This window comes from Sinocyclocheilus anshuiensis, unplaced genomic scaffold, assembly GCF_001515605.1.
Source record: "Sinocyclocheilus anshuiensis isolate Anshui unplaced genomic scaffold, SAMN03320099.WGS_v1.1 scaffold836, whole genome shotgun sequence".
Classification (NCBI taxonomy): Eukaryota; Metazoa; Chordata; class Actinopteri; order Cypriniformes; family Cyprinidae; genus Sinocyclocheilus; species Sinocyclocheilus anshuiensis.
Window position 1 is genome coordinate 1238949 of NW_015551122.1, and position 15551 is coordinate 1254499.

A 15551-nucleotide genomic window follows, 5' to 3' on the forward strand; every position below is an offset into this window, starting at 1 on the left:
GTGTGTGTGTGTGTGTGTGTGTGTGTGTGTGTGTGTGTGTGTGTGTGTGTGTGTTTCTGTGTGTGCCCATAGGTGGCACAAAAATATGTCTTCATGCAACTAATAGCTAATACTGTGAGCAGAGGAATTCTGTTAGACGTTAATATAATGTTCAACAGTCTTGCAGTGACACCTACTGGACAGCATAAAATCAAAGAAAAATATGCATAAAGATAATAAAGACTATTTTTAGAACCACTGCATTTTATTCATAATTCATATGAATTCCTTTAGTTCTCATTCACTCATTCACACAAGGACTGTAAGTGCCTTTTTGCTTTCGTAAAAAAAATGTAAAAAAGCACATCACAACTGTGCACTTTTGCGAGAGCAGTGAAAATGATAAATAACAGTCTTTAAAAAAGTAATCGTTTACATAATCACCATTCCTCTATTATGCTAAATTGTAATAAAGATACTTATTAGTTGAGTTTCAAAACGAAATAGAAAAGCATGTCAGGATTGGCCTTGCTTGAAAGATTTGAAGCTTCGAAGGTTTGTTGGTGTAATACAGTAAATGGTTAATAATGCATAATAATTATATGACATGACATATATCAGTTCAGTTCTGAAGAACTGGATATATGATATTTGGAATTTTATCTCCACTATCATTTGTGTTGTATAATTATTCACAATTACATTACACAACAATAAGTCAATTTCTTATGTTATCTTTCTTATTTCTGTCAATTCAGTAGTATATCTTAAATTTCATATGATGTAATGTCACATAGCCTAATCCTAACAAAGTTGTAATAACCTCAAGCTCAAACTCAAAATCAAATGAACTAATTAAACACATGCACTAAACATTTCTTACCGTGTGAATTATTAAAAATGATATGTCCATGGCTTCTTGCCTCTCATAGCAACATCTACACATTTTGAAATGTGCAACACTGTAATAGGCTACAGTAATCACTGTAATACACTGATAATAGCGATTAAAGCACTGTAAAATATGTTAAACAATTTTTAAACATATAGTTTGAAAAGGGGAGTATAATTTGAATTTTTCTTAATGTAGGCCTACCGTTAAATATCATTAAATAAACGTGTTAAAAAAAAACATTTATGCAAAAAAGCATTTCAAAACCAAAATAGATGGGCGGACGGACGGACGGACGGACGGACGGATAGATAGATAGATAGACGGATGGATGGATAGATAGATAGATAGACGGATGGATGGATAGATAGATAGATAGACGGATGGATGGATAGATAGATAGATAGACGGATGGATGGATAGATAGATAGATAGACGGATGGATGGATAGATAGATAGATAGACGGATGGATGGATAGATAGATAGATAGACGGATGGATGGATAGATAGATAGATAGACGGATGGATGGATAGATAGATAGATAGACGGATGGATGGATAGATAGATAGATAGACGGATGGATGGATAGATAGATAGATAGACGGATGGATGGATAGATAGATAGATAGACGGATGGATGGATAGATAGATAGATAGACGGATGGATGGATAGATAGATAGATAGACGGATGGATGGATAGATAGATAGATAGACGGATGGATGGATAGATAGATAGATAGACGGATGGATGGATAGATAGATAGATAGACGGATGGATGGATAGATAGATAGATAGACGGATGGATGGATAGATAGATAGATAGACGGATGGATGGATAGATAGATAGATAGACGGATGGATGGATAGATAGATAGATAGACGGATGGATGGATAGATAGATAGATAGACGGATGGATGGATAGATAGATAGATAGACGGATGGATGGATAGATAGATAGATAGACGGATGGATGGATAGATAGATAGATAGACGGATGGATGGATAGATAGATAGATAGACGGATGGATGGATAGATAGATAGATAGACGGATGGATGGATAGATAGATAGATAGACGGATGGATGGATAGATAGATAGATAGACGGATGGATGGATAGATAGATAGATAGACGGATGGATGGATAGATAGATAGATAGACGGATGGATGGATAGATAGATAGATAGACGGATGGATGGATAGATAGATAGATAGACGGATGGATGGATAGATAGATAGATAGACGGATGGATGGATAGATAGATAGATAGACGGATGGATGGATAGATAGATAGATAGACGGATGGATGGATAGATAGATAGATAGACGGATGGATGGATAGATAGATAGATAGACGGATGGATGGATAGATAGATAGATAGACGGATGGATGGATAGATAGATAGATAGACGGATGGATGGATAGATAGATAGATAGACGGATGGATGGATAGATAGATAGATAGACGGATGGATGGATAGATAGATAGATAGACGGATGGATGGATAGATAGATAGATAGACGGATGGATGGATAGATAGATAGATAGACGGATGGATGGATAGATAGATAGATAGACGGATGGATGGATAGATAGATAGATAGACGGATGGATGGATAGATAGATAGATAGACGGATGGATGGATAGATAGATAGATAGACGGATGGATGGATAGATAGATAGATAGACGGATGGATGGATAGATAGATAGATAGACGGATGGATGGATAGATAGATAGATAGACGGATGGATGGATAGATAGATAGATAGACGGATGGATGGATAGATAGATAGATAGACGGATGGATGGATAGATAGATAGATAGACGGATGGATGGATAGATAGATAGATAGACGGATGGATGGATAGATAGATAGATAGACGGATGGATGGATAGATAGATAGATAGACGGATGGATGGATAGATAGATAGATAGACGGATGGATGGATAGATAGATAGATAGACGGATGGATGGATAGATAGATAGATAGACGGATGGATGGATAGATAGATAGATAGACGGATGGATGGATAGATAGATAGATAGACGGATGGATGGATAGATAGATAGATAGACGGATGGATGGATAGATAGATAGATAGACGGATGGATGGATAGATAGATAGATAGACGGATGGATGGATAGATAGATAGATAGACGGATGGATGGATAGATAGATAGATAGACGGATGGATGGATAGATAGATAGATAGACGGATGGATGGATAGATAGATAGATAGACGGATGGATGGATAGATAGATAGATAGACGGATGGATGGATAGATAGATAGATAGACGGATGGATGGATAGATAGATAGATAGACGGATGGATGGATAGATAGATAGATAGACGGATGGATGGATAGATAGATAGATAGACGGATGGATGGATAGATAGATAGATAGACGGATGGATGGATAGATAGATAGATAGACGGATGGATGGATAGATAGATAGATAGACGGATGGATGGATAGATAGATAGATAGACGGATGGATGGATAGATAGATAGATAGACGGATGGATGGATAGATAGATAGATAGACGGATGGATGGATAGATAGATAGATAGACGGATGGATGGATAGATAGATAGATAGACGGATGGATGGATAGATAGATAGATAGACGGATGGATGGATAGATAGATAGATAGACGGATGGATGGATAGATAGATAGATAGACGGATGGATGGATAGATAGATAGATAGACGGATGGATGGATAGATAGATAGATAGACGGATGGATGGATAGATAGATAGATAGACGGATGGATGGATAGATAGATAGATAGACGGATGGATGGATAGATAGATAGATAGACGGATGGATGGATAGATAGATAGATAGACGGATGGATGGATAGATAGATAGATAGACGGATGGATGGATAGATAGATAGATAGACGGATGGATGGATAGATAGATAGATAGACGGATGGATGGATAGATAGATAGATAGACGGATGGATGGATAGATAGATAGATAGACGGATGGATGGATAGATAGATAGATAGACGGATGGATGGATAGATAGATAGATAGACGGATGGATGGATAGATAGATAGATAGACGGACGGACGGACGGACAGACAGATAGATAGATAGACAGATAGACAGATAGACAGATAGATAGATGGATGGACGGACGGACGGATGGACGGATGGACGGGTAGATGGATGGATGGATAGATGGATGGATAGACGGATAGACGGATAGATAGACAGATAGACGGACGGACGGATGGACAGACAGACAGATAGATAGATAGATAGATAGATGGACAGATGGACAGACAGACAGACAGATGGACGGACGGACGGATGGACAGACAGACAGATAGATAGATAGATACAGATAGACAGATGGATAGATAGACAGATGGATGGATGGATGGATGGATGGATAGATAGATAGATAGATAGATAGATAGATAGATAGATAGATAGATTGACAGATAGATAGATAGATAGATAGATAGATAGATAGATAGATAGATAGATAGATAGATACCCCATAATGACAATGCAAAAACCAGATTTGTGATATCTTGAGTTTGTAAAAGTGTCGTTAAAAACTTAGTGTTGCTACACTAAATAGGTGCTACAGATTAATAAGAGACTACATATTTACTTTCAAATAATTCATTTTTGCAGTTCTCATTGTATTTAAACGGCTTTATCCGGCAGATATTCTCAGAGTTTAGTGTGCATAGTCACAGTGAATTCACAAAGCAAAACTGTCTTGAGTTATTTTGAAAAAGCTAATTTCACTCCTACAGTGTCTTGGGCTGCTATTTAGTGTACTTGCTCTGACATACATTAGTTATTCATCAAGGGCAGATTGTAGTTCGGGCGAGCAGGCGTACTAGTGGATGGCAGAGCGGCTCGTTGTTTGGTAAAGCGCCAGGCTTCTAGCAGATGTCGGAGAGCTGGTTGTTTGGATAGGCGTACTAGCGGATGCCAGAGCGGGCTGATCATGGGTCTGTCGAGAGCTCTCAGATGTTGTCAGAGGGTTTTCTCCTGGATTCCTGTTATCATCATCTCCTCTGTGGTTCTCTGGTCTTATTACGCGTATGTCTTTGAACTGTGCTTCGGTAAGACTTCACAGTTGATTCATTTAATCAGGTTGTTCGACTGTAATAAGGAAGTATCATGTATTGTCCACAATGGTTCGTCAGTTAATTTGTATTGTTGTTGTTATTACGCAAAATAAATCGGTCAAACACCTCTGTTATAGCGTTATTTACATGGGCTGTGACTCCAAACCTAGTGAGCTGCCTGCCTATAGACACTAAACAGCATCTCTGTGAGCACAGTTAGGCCGTGGTTGCTGTCATCTCCTCCGAGTTAGGCAAGACGCAAGGTTTTGAGACACAGCCATGATGTTTGACGACACTGATCCTGGTTCTCTGTTTTTCAGTGACCCTCAGTAATCATCTGGAGAGAGGCAAGTGCTCTACAGTCACCTGCCGTTGCCTATCAGTCTAAAAACCAGAAGTGAACGTCATATTCAGAGTCTCGGTTGATTCAGCAGCATTGCTAGTTGTGCTTGAGGAATATTCTCATGGGGTTATTTTGTGCAACACAGCCACAACATCAGCAGATTGCACAGATATTGACACACATAATGAGGAAAAATAAAGTTTGCAACCTTAGTTCTGTGTGACAAAATTGACTTTTACTAGTGATAATGTGTGTTTTCTCCACAGTGGTGTATTTGTTGATGTTTCACGTGTGCTTTATAATGTTCTGTTGGACCTATTGGAAGGCCATCTTTACTCCACCATCTACACCGTCTAAAAAGGTGCTCGTGATTTATGGTTTCCGCTTATGACTCTTGAGTTTATATATAAAATAGTGTTTATAAGGATCAGAATGTGGGAGTAAAAGCTGTTTATAACATGTCTGGGTCATATTTTACCCCAAATACTTTGATTACTTTGTGTGTGTGTGACCGTGGACCACAAAACCAGTCATAAGGGTCCATTTTGTTTATTGAGATGTATACATCATCTGAAAATTAACCACATAATATTCAAAACATTTCTAAATGATGGTGGTATTTGTAAATACTGTATTACAGTAATGAGAATGTAATGATAATGATGACAGTTGTAGGTGAAAATTGCTTGATTGTCATTAAAAATGTCACAATGCAAAAAAATCTTAATGGTTCTCTAATAGGCTTCATTTTCTTTTGAATGCCTTTAATTTGTAATTTCTTCGCTCTAGTTCCATTTATCATACAGTGATAAGGAGAGGTATGAGATGGAAGAAAGGCCAGATGTTCAGAAGCAGATCCTCGCAGAAATCGCCAAGAAACTTCCCATCTTTACGCGCGCTCAGTCAGGAGGTCAGTCTGTCGTGATTCATGTGTACGTTTCCACAGCAGCTGCAGCTCTCTAGTCATTTGGCAGAATGCTGTGAATGGCAGTGTTTGCCAGCTAAACGTGTGATGGGATGTAAACGCGGGCAGCTGATCGTCTTTATCTCCGTGTCTTCAGCTATCAGGTTCTGTGATCGCTGTCAGGTGATAAAGCCAGACCGCTGTCACCACTGCTCCGTCTGTGAAACGTAAGTCCACCAACCCTGTTCCTGAAAACAGATCTCTCTACACAAAAGCCCTATTTTAATTAAAGTTACAGGATCTGTGTTCCTGTGTTTTTACAGATGCATTTTGAAAATGGATCACCATTGTCCATGGTAAATAATAATTTATTATATGTGACCGTGGACCACAAAACCAGTCATAAGGGTAAATTTTTCGAAATTGAGATTTATGCATCATCTGAAAGGTGACTAAATAAGCTGTCCAATGATGTATGGTTTGTTAGGATAGGACAATATTTGGCTGAGTCCAGGCTCACATATGAAATAAGTAATCTGATGTTCTTATTTGTATTAATCTTATCTCATAAGCAACATTTCATTACATTTTGCACGCTCTGAAATGCTGGATATGTGACATCTTTGTATGATGTGCTCTTCAGGGTGAACAACTGTGGGATTCTCCAACTATAAGTTCTTTCTGCTGTTCCTGTCTTACTCTATGATCTACTGCGTGTTCATTGCATCGACAGTGTTTCAGTACTTCCTCAAGTTCTGGGTGGTGAGTCTCAGCAAGCAGTTTTGACCGAGCTCATACTAGGCAAGCCTTGTTAACTGTAAAACTTAAGGGACAGGGTTCATACGGTTATGGAAAACCAGGAATTGTATCAGGAATTTGAACAGCATGCACATAATGATATAATAATAATAAAATGTTATAAAATGTATTTTAGAAACATAAAAATGCTTAGGGTTGTGCTGCTGTCAAGTCTATGCATTTCAAAAGTTTCTTTGCATGTCTTTGTTAGGGAGATCTTCCCAATGGCCCTGCAAAATTCCACGTGCTCTTCCTGTTGTTTGTGGCGCTCATGTTTTTTGTCAGTCTCATGTTCCTGTTTGGCTACCACTGTTGGTTGGTGGCTAAAAACAGATCCACGCTAGGTAAGAAAGCCTTTCTTCTTATGCTGGATTGCTGGGTTCTCCTTTACCCTTTCATTGCATTTCTTCAAGAAGCAGAAACTTCTTGAAACTTCTTGAAACTTCTTGGACCTTTGGTTAACAGAAGTGATTTATGTGGCTCATATTTTTGTTGTGGACTGTTTAACCTCAATGAACGTTCCTGTTTTTCAGAGGCGTTTTCTGCGCCAGTGTTTCAGAACGGGCCTGACAGGAACGGCTTTAATGTTGGGCTCAGCAGAAACCTCCGGCAGGTGTTTGGAGAGGACAAAAAGCTCTGGTTTATTCCAGTGTTCACAAGGTGAGCTCATGTCAAAGCTGCTCACACTCTCAAAGGATGAGAGAATGCATTAAATTGATCAAAATGTACACTAAAGACATTTATAGGGCTGTCACTAACAATTATTTTGGTAATCGGAGGATTATTCTGATGATTAATGAAGTAATTGGGTCATTTTTGTGGTAATAAAAATAGACCCAAGCAAACAAAAGAATTTAAAATGACTAAAAATACATATATAATAGCAATGAGGCAATAATAATTGGTTCAAGTAAAATATAGAATGAAAGTAATTATATATTGAGCAACGCAGTTAAAATACATGTGATAAAACATGTTTTGTGTAATATGTTTTATTACATACAATGTAATAAAACAATATAATCATAACTTATGTACATTATTTATTATATTAACTGCCTGCAGATGGCGCCAACGGACTGACCATAGTTTTTACACTTTACAGCGCGATCTAATCCTTGTTTAATATTGACTAAACAATAGCACTATGCTTTATTATGATTTTTTTAAATGGTTTTAATCAGGGCTTGAAAACGAAAAAAAAATAAAAAAATCGGTTCACTCCGAGCAGAATCGATATTTTTACGTTTCTGTTCATGCGTTCCTCTGTAATTATTACCGTTCCGAAACCGGTTCGAGTAGAAGAAATACCGGTTAGTAACGTTATTTTTTAAAAACAATTTTCTTTGCCTATAATAATAATAATAAAGTACAGCATTTTCTTTACTCAAAAAGAAAAAAAAAACAGGACGAGATCTAGTAACGTTAGCCTATAAACCGCTGCGCTTAGTCACAGCCAATACAGCATCATCTTTTCTAGATTTTGGCCAAATGTAGGCTACTAAACAAAAGAAAAAAATCTATCAACACTTTAAAGACATTAAAGTATTTTTAAGATATTTAAAAATGTTTGCTGCATTGTTAAAACAATAAAAACACTACTTGTGTAAGATTGCGTTTTGAGAGTGAAAAAAAAAACATAAGTCGCGTATAGGCTCACGTCGCATTTTATTAGCCCTATTACATTCAGAAATAATGTAGGCTAAAAAAAGAAAAAAAAAACAGGAAGAGATCTAGTAACGTTAGCCTATAAACAGCTGCGCTTAGTCACAGCCAATACAGCATCATCTTTTCTAGATTTTGGCCAAATGTAGGCTAGTAAACAAAAGAAAAAAATCTATCAACACTTTAAAGACATTTTTCTTTAACTGTATTTTATTTTGATAATGAACAGGCTGCAGTGTCGCAAAAATATGTTGTGTGCGCGTGAGGCGCCGGCGCGATGGTCATACCAACGCTGGTTGGTTACAGGTAGAAGAAGACATCATTCAAAACTGTCAAGATTTTGCAAAATAAATAAAACTAAAGCTTTTGCAAAATAAAGAAAACTACTTTCTGCTGTCTCGTTTTCCTTTCCGAGAACTTTGGAACACGTCACACAGAACCGTAACTCAACACAATTTTTTCTTTCGTTTTGCTAATCTGTCAATGATTTAAGTAAAATATATTTTGTGTATATGCCTACATTTCTTTTTATGTAAGCCTATAGTTTTATTCTGTTTTCTTTGTTCACAGAAGCGCTGCAGGTGCGTGTGATGTTGAATCCAACTTACACTATCCTCGGATAACGCCGGTGCATTGCCATTGCGACAGGAGCGGGCCTTTGAACGCGTCACAATGAACAGTACCGTTTTCTTTCGTTTTGTTAATCTGTCAATGATTTAAGTGAAATATATTTTGTGTATATGCCTATATTCCTTTTTATGTAAGCCTATAGTTTTTCTGTTTTCTCCGTTCACAGAAGCGCTGCAGTTGCGTGTGATCTGTTGAATCCTTCTTACACTATCCTCGGATAAACTCTTAACGCCGGTGCATTGCCATTGCGACTTACCTAAGATGAGTTCACAGCTGAGCGGGCATTTCACTCGTTGGCGTCAGCATCACATTTGCATAGGACGTACTACTGGAATTCGTGATTGGTTGACAGCAAATTTCAAATATTAATTTCTGTTCCTGTAAAAATTTAGTTCGTTTCCGGTTTTTGATTTCGTTCCTTGAACCGGTTCAGAGTCCTGGTTTTAATATTTCATGCAGCCTTAGGAAAGAGTCTAATAATGCTTTTCATGAATTCTCGTCCGTCGAATGCGCCACTTCCGGTATTTTGCTGGTTAATCAACACGAAAAAAAAAATTGATTGGTTTTTGTAATCAAGAACTCGAATTTAATCAAGGAATCGTGACAGCCCTAGACATTTTTAATGTTACAAACGATTCGAATTTCAAATAAATGCTGTTTTTGTACTTTTTATTCATCAAAGAATCCTGAAAAAAGTTATCACTGTTTCCACAAAAATATAAAGCAGCATTAAATTGTAATAATTGTTACTGTATTTATTACTGTATTTTTTTGATCAAATAAAATGCAGCCTTGGTGAGCAGAAGAGACTTCTTTATTTTCAAAAAAAAAAAAAAAAAAAGTTAAAATTGTAACTTTTTTTGGTAGTTTATAAATGGTTATACATTTTAAGATAACACCACGGTGCACATAAATGAACAACACTATGAAAAAAGCCTTCTGTGTTGTGTGTGTGCTCTTATGTTATAGTCAGGGTGACGGGCATTATTTCCCACTGAGGACCCTGCGTGAATCAGAGAATCCTTTATTGGCCAACGAGGGGAAATGGATGGAGGACGGTGGATCAGACGAAGAAAGCGCAGGTGAGGCTGCATCCAAGTTGAAATTTGTCTTTAAATGCAGCAGCTAAAGTTTAATATGTAATTTTGTACTTCAGTGTACTATCAGGTACATGTGATGTATTAAATGTGCCACTAAATATCAGTTGCACTTTTTATTAAGTTATTGAATTGTAATTGAATTGTGCTTCTTTAGAAGGCTTGTATCATAAGGAATCAAACTGTTCTGATCTGTTGAGATGAAAGAGCTTCTGCTGTGTAAACATACTTTAACTGTCAGAACTCAAAACTTCCTCCCCTTCTGCCATCTCTGCTGCGTATGAGAAACATCAGACGACATGTGCTTCAAAACTAACTACATTTATCAGTTTGGTCAGAGCAAGTGTGTTTACATGTGGAGAGATCTCGATCACGAGTCCTTGATTACACAGCCCTTCGAGATCCGGATAGAAGCACGTTAATTCAGTGCAGAATAGGGCTGGGTATCGAGTTTGATACTTTTTAGGCACCGACCGAATTGCCTCGATACCATCGAGTATCGAAAAACATCTCGTCGTTCGGTACCAAATTTCGATACCTAAGGGGTTAATCTCATCAGCGTCAGTGAGCCAATAAGCCTGCAGCACTAGCCGGTGTGTTCGACCAGAAGAGGTGCGGCGCAGATCATCATCCGTGAGAGCAATTCGAAAGCGCATGGAGCAGTCTGCTCTCTGTAGCTCTCGTTGTACTGTAATAAACTGATCGGTCTGCACAGTCGGTCCGCATCAAGTCGAACACACCTACTAGTTTACACCGGTTACACTCAGAGATGTGGCGCACACGTGAGGCTGTAGTGTGAATGCGTCCCAGGTGTCAAATTACTTTCAAAAGGTGATTTACTCTATTTTAATCGCTATCATACACACAGTTTATATCTGAACTGTAAACTTTTATCCCAGTACTTCTGTGATTTGAATGTTTGTAACTAGGGTTGCAAAGGGGTGGAAAATTTCCGGTAAATTCCCGGAAACTTAAAAAAAATCCCTGGAATATTCCAAAAAATCCTGGAAAGTTTCCAAAATTTCTGGAATATTTCCTACATTTACTGGAAATGTTCCACCTTTTTGCAACCCTATTTGTAACAGAAATAATGATACTGTGTGGCTGAAAAGAGTGTGAAGCTGTTTCATTCATGACAGACAGCTGCTCTCTTTAGGTCAGCGGCAGCGTGAACGCAGATTTAAATGTTCAAATCACACTGATGTGATCGTATGCTGCACGGACGAACCAAGTGATTACAACATTGATCGCACATGTCAAAGGTTGAGGAATGAAACAGACGAATCTTTTTAATATAGGAATAGAATCACGTTGCTGTTTGAATCGTGTTCGCGATCTTTAACGATCTATTAAATTAAAGTGCTTTGTCATGTTGGTGGAGACACCTCTCTTGCAACATGTTTAGCTATCACAGATATTATACTTAGCTTTTTTGCCTTCTGATCGCAAAAGTAGCCAAACCAGAGATTGTCTTACTATAGGGAGATGAGAGGGTCTGTATTACTTACTATTGGAGAAAGCGTAACGGCTACTTAGCTTTTTTGGCTTCTGATCGCAAATGTAGCCAAACTTTTAGATTAGCGAGCAAGGTCCTGGCAGATCGCTAGGGCCGGTCCTCACAGATGAAGAAGAAAAAAAAAAGCGCATATGAATTGATAGGCGGAATCGAAATTTTAATTTGACAACAAGTATCCGATTCCTGACCTTAAGTATCCGATTCTGGAATCAGAATCGATTTTCGATTCCCAACCCTAGTTATTCCCCAGTAATGACCGTCATCAATAACAATACTGACGGTGCGTGTCCCATTTCACATACTCATGAATAAGAAAGTGCACTATAAATACCCGGATGATGTACTTACTTAAAGGGGTCATATGATGCTATTTCAAAGATCATTATTTTGTGTATTTGGTGTAACAGAATATGTTCAAAAAACACATTATTTTTCAAATACTGTACATTATTGTAGGTCCTCTATGCCCCGCCTCTCTCAAACGTAATAACAAAACATACTTACAGTCGCTGATTCAGAAGCGCCAGATTGTCATAGCAAAGTCGGAATTGACCCTTTTTTTTTTTTTTAGAAATAGCCTTTGTGCACAGCCAGCCTTGTACTCTTCTAGGCTCTTCCTAATTGCATCTACTGCCGGAAGGCCAAATAAAGTGCTTTTGCTTTCGCACTGAATCACACAGCGTCTCCCTGACATGGCTGCATCAACACTACTGCTGTTCCTGAAACCACGCCTTCTTTCTTTGCGTGCACATTTGGGCGGCATTATGCTAATATTTCCACATATTGATGTAGACGTGTGGGGGCGTGTTAGAACAAGCCGTTTTAGGGGGGCGTGGCAGTCTTAACTTTGATAAAGAATATCTCTTTGGATTTGAGACTTTAGTCTTTGCAACTTTACAGATCTTCTTTATGCACCAAGAGCTTGTAACACTCCAAAGAGAAAGGAAACATTGAAATCGCATCATATGACCCCTTTAACCAAAAAAAAGTGTCAGACTTTCTATGATAGATGACAAACAAGTTAGACATAGTGCGTTGTTTAAGTGCATGGTGTATAGTATTTCATTTGGGTAACACAGTGAATAACAGACCACTTTTTTTTTTTACGTTACATTTTGAGCTAATAAAATATTTCAATATATTTCAATAAATATCTCAAATCAATATTTTTTTATCCATTTATTTCCAGGTAGTAAGTAGCCCTGTAATAAGAAGAATAATATACTTTAGAATATTTACATATTTTCATATAAAAGTGGGTTTTTACACTGTGTATACATTTGACCGATGTTTACTGTTTTTAGAGAGTACTGTTTTTACAGTTACAAGTACATTTACAACTTAGTGTTTTATTGTCCATTTCCATGAGACAAAGTATGCGATATTTAGTGACACTGCTGTCATTTGTTAGTCTGGAGCCCTGTTTTTGGATTTCAGATAGAGGTGCTATAGCTAATACGGGTGCAGTGCTATACCTTAACAATACAGGGTTTATGGACGTTTGGGTTCAGTAACATTTGATATTTAGTCATTTGTTTCCAGTTCAGATTGTTTAAATAAATCTGCTGTTAGAGGGATTTTTAAACAAGTGTTAACTCTCTCCAATCCAATGTTATTTCAGATGAAAATGGACCTTCAGTCATTATTAGGACGGAATCATAATCACCGGAGCGGACGGATACTTGGTGAGTATGGGTTTTAGTGGTGAAGGCAAGCATCACTATTACTGTGGCTCATATGTCATTTAGGCATGTCTCTAGCGCTGAGTATTTAACTTGAGAGGGTTTGTACTGTGGACATGAATGATTCCTCAAAATGATGTGGTTTGTCCTTCACAATAGCGACCCTGGCAACACCACTCAGTATACAATTCTGGATCTAGTAATCTAGTTTATCTGCTCAAAAGTTTTTTTTTTTATACTAACATTGGTTTCTTATTTATTTGACTACTGGGATCCTGCATCATGAGCTGTTTAAGAAAGCACCAATCCTTGAATGAGACGACTGCATTCCAAATCCTGGATTGTTCCAGAAAAGCCTGTTTTTAGAGAGCCAAATTTATTGGGAACAGTGAGGAGTTTCCTGTAATGCTGAGAAATACTTAGAACTTGCGCTGAATGTTATCAAGTATATCGCTCATCTTTTGTGAAAAGGAGAGCCACAGGACAATCACTGGCATTTTCAGATGTCATAGACCTGTTGGACTGTTTATTATCATGCTTTTATGAGAACAGATGGACACATCTCTGATCAAATATGATATACCAATATCTAGTTGGAGGAATTTCTAGGATGTTTCTGATAGCTGTTACTTGTTTTTTTTTCTTCTTTTCTTCACATAGTGGGATAAGTCTTTATACACCAACATGTCCAGATCATACCTCACCCCGAAAACAAAGTGAGATTGTATTATGTAATAGGCATGGCTTTAAATTAAGCATTAAGTATTTTTATATCAAAACTTGCAAAAATGCAAAACTTTTATTTGCATAAATTGTGAAGTATTTATACTTTTTGGTAGTATTTGCTATCCTTCCTTTAATCTTTAATGAAAAGCAGTACAGTTAAAAAAAATCTAGCAATAAAGAGAATTGAATATAAATTAATTTAAATTAAATTAATTTAAAATATCTGGATGCATCACAGTAATGGGAACTGGGGGGAAATGTGCTTAATTAAAATGTCACAAAGTAAAATAGGTTTCTTGTTTATTATGCACAATATAATTCCTTTTATGAATTTCCTTTTGATTTTGGGGTGAAATGTGCCATGGACATGTTTCATGACATTCACCCAGTGCAAACAGAGAGCTCTTCCTCTGATTTGTGTGTGTGTGTGTGTGTGTGTGTGTGTGTGTGTGTGTTGCCACCATTAATATAAGTTTCATATTGAGTTGGTAAGAAGTCAATCCTATGCATTTATCCTCTGTATACAGTATATCACTGACTTAAGCGGACATTTTTATTGAGCTTGTTTTAATTCTTAATCACTGATTCAGACTGATCCTGTGGTCATTAGAGAGCAGTCTGGATTTACCTTCTTTCTTTTACGTTGTGATGCAATATAAACTCTTTTTTTTGATACCTCTCTGTGTATATATTTAGGAAGAGACATGCTGAGTATAGTTTGGGACTTGTAAAACCTAATACGAGATATGTTTAATGTATTACTGTAAAACCCATGAGGCTGATTTCAGACGATATGACTGTCCTGTGAAAACTATTGCCACGTTTTCCTCTAGTGCAAAAGAAGTAGATATGGCATTGCAGTATCGTGTTGTATTCTAAGTGGGTGAGTAATCCTTTTGAATTTAAAGTCTGTTTGAAAGGTATGCTTGAGTCCTGTTTGTGTGGCCCTCTTCAGATACTGTAATTGATATGCCTGTCATATGGTTCTCACTTACGAGGATCCTTATTAGCCAATGCTTATTGTTTGATTTGCACTGACCTTAATCTGAGGGAGATATTTGCTTCCTTTGACTGTGTATGCGCTCAAACTTTTCTTTAACTTCATATCCACTACGTTTAAGTCATTACATGCCAATGTTTTTCCCAATGGTGCAAAATATTGTATTGTTTGTAAGTTCTGTCTGACAATTGAA

The 15551-nt window shown here is 37.4% G+C and overlaps 1 pseudogene; it reads left to right on the forward strand.

Annotated features, from left to right (window-relative positions):
- Positions 1–4819: 4819 nt before the first annotated feature.
- On the forward strand, positions 4820–15057 carry LOC107663115 (palmitoyltransferase ZDHHC15-like; annotated as a pseudogene).
- Positions 15058–15551: the final 494 nt, after the last annotated feature.